The sequence below is a fragment of the Otolemur garnettii genome, unplaced genomic scaffold, assembly GCF_000181295.1.
Source record: "Otolemur garnettii isolate 467f Iridium unplaced genomic scaffold, OtoGar3 scaffold00003, whole genome shotgun sequence".
Classification (NCBI taxonomy): Eukaryota; Metazoa; Chordata; class Mammalia; order Primates; family Galagidae; genus Otolemur; species Otolemur garnettii.
The window spans coordinates 45,419,211-45,421,465 of record NW_003852398.1 but is presented as its reverse complement, the minus strand read 5'-3'; the positions used below and the strand labels follow the sequence as shown (position 1 = coordinate 45,421,465).

The 2,255-nt window shown below is 39.8% G+C and overlaps 1 protein-coding gene and 1 non-coding gene across 2 annotated transcripts in view; one reads left to right on the top strand and one right to left on the bottom strand.

Annotated features, from left to right (window-relative positions):
- CHSY3 (chondroitin sulfate synthase 3) overlaps window positions 1-2,255 on the top strand; it is a 271,643-nt gene that overhangs the window by 133,284 nt on the left and 136,104 nt on the right. The window lies entirely within an intron of this gene.
- Window positions 1,241-1,343, bottom strand: LOC111727310. The gene has a single exon (XR_002774883.1). It is a non-coding gene; the product is annotated as a U6 spliceosomal RNA (small nuclear RNA).

Below are 2,255 nucleotides of genomic sequence, written 5' to 3'. Positions count from 1 at the left end.
TTTTTATTGATTTATTTATTCATTTATTTTAACTATAATTGTTAATAGCAGGAGGGTGAGTCATCAGATATTTTCCTGTGAAGATATTTTAATTAAGAAATAAGGTATGGAAAGAAGAGATTGGCATGAATTTGGATGTCTGGAGAAGGGAGGACTTAGAAATGGGAGTTTCGTGTTGTAGGTTACTTGACATATTGGTCCTGTCACACAGTCTTGGCTGCCTAGCTCTGTTTGCATTCTCTGTTTCAGCAGATAGGAATAATGCACCCCCCTCTCTAAATTAAGTGTTAGAACATTAGCCATCCATAATGCTAAAAGCAAATCATTGACAGTGCAGTTAGCCTTTGCCATAGCACTGCACAACGCTTTGCCTTCTAATCTGGGAGTAAGGCATATAGTATGCTGGCTACTCATTTATTATATTTGATTTCATGTAGCAAAATTAGTTTAAGAAACCATTGGAAAAGCACCTAATGTTATATACAAGTTTTATGATATTTGTAGTTGTGCTAGAGATAATGGCAAAAGATCAGTCTTTAGCTTAACTGGAGAAAAAGATGCACTTCTGGATTTAATTACAATTTAGTTCTGTATCCAAGATCCGATTATTTTTATGCTGAACACCATCATTGCCCCATGCAAGACCTAAATTGTCTGCTTTGTGGTTCCGTAACAAATACGTGTTGTATAAATGAGAACTTTTAGCAAGAATTGTGTGGTCTCATCCATTCTTTTCATTCATTTTGTTCATTAAGCAAATATTTATTGAGTGCCTACTCTGTGCTCTTTACTGTGCTGGGTGCTGGGGACACAAAGGTGAACAGGACATCAAGACCCCTGCCCTTGTGAAACTTAAGGTCTATTCAAGGAGAGTTAAACAAATGAGAAAACAAACAAAAAAAGATAATTATAAGTCTTGAAAAATGCAGGGAAGGTGATAAATGAGGTGATGGGATAGAAAGTGATGGCAAGAGACTACTTTGAATAAGGTGGTTGGTAAAGATCCTGCTGTGGCTGGGGGTGATGGTTGGTGTGTTTGTGGAAGAGGAAGAAAGCCAGGCTCCCTGGTATATACTGAACAATAGGGAGAGTGCTGGAATGGGAGGCAGGGCTCACACCTCACAAGGCCCTAGAGGCAAATGTGGGAATTTTATTGCAAGAAGAGTAGAAAGCCACTAATAGTTTTTTAAACAGAAATGTTATATGATCTGATTACTGTTTTTTTTAATCACAAGTATTTAAAAATATGGAACACTTTACAAATTTACATGTCATCCTTGCACAGGGGCCATGCTAATCTTCTCTGTATCATTCCGATTTTAGTATACGTGCTGCCGAAGCAACCATGATCTGATTACTGTTTTTGAAAGCTCTCTCTGACCTTCTCTGGAAAATGAATTATAGGGGAACAAGAGTTGTAGCAGGGGAATTAAAACAAAATTGATGACTTACAGATAAATTTTGGAGATAAAACCAGTAGGAATTCCTGGTTTGGCAAAAGGGAATAGAATCAAGAGTATCTCCGTCTTCTCTTGAGTAAACCCAGTGAATGATGCTGTCATGTACTGAGTTGGTGGAGACTAGAGAGAGAACAGTCAGGGCAGACAATACCAAGGTGGAAATCAAGGTGTAAATTTGGCCATGCCAAGGTTAAAAGGCATATTAAATATCAATGTGGAGATGACAGCAGGAATCGAGGGTGGACTACAAACATTGATCAGAGTTGGAAATACATATGCTAAGACATGCGTCCTCAAACTACGGCCCACAGACCACATGTGACCCACCTAGGACATTTATCCGGACCACCTGATGTTTTTGCCACCGCTGCCTATCCTGCTTAGCAGCTGACTCATCCTGGGGCCAGCAGTCCGGCCCTCCAATGGTCTGAGGGACATTGAACTGGCCCCCTGTTTAAAAAGTTTGAGGACCCCTGTGCTAAGATATGTAAGCTTCACAAAATATGGATGCATTTAAAGGCTCAGAATCAGGTAGGTCTACTATGAAAAGACAGTGTATGCTGAGCAAATCTGAATGGTCCAGGACTGGTTATCAAGGAATTTCATCATTTAGAAGTCAGGTAGAGGAGAGAGCAAGGAAGTAAGAACAAAGAGTCCACTAAGAAAGTAATCTGAAAACCAGTGGAGTGTGGTGTGGGGAGACCAAGAGAGAAGAGTGTCTCCAGAGTGGGGAGAAGGTCAGCTGCCTCATCTGTAGCTAAAATATAGAGGTAGAGACATCATTATTGATTTTGA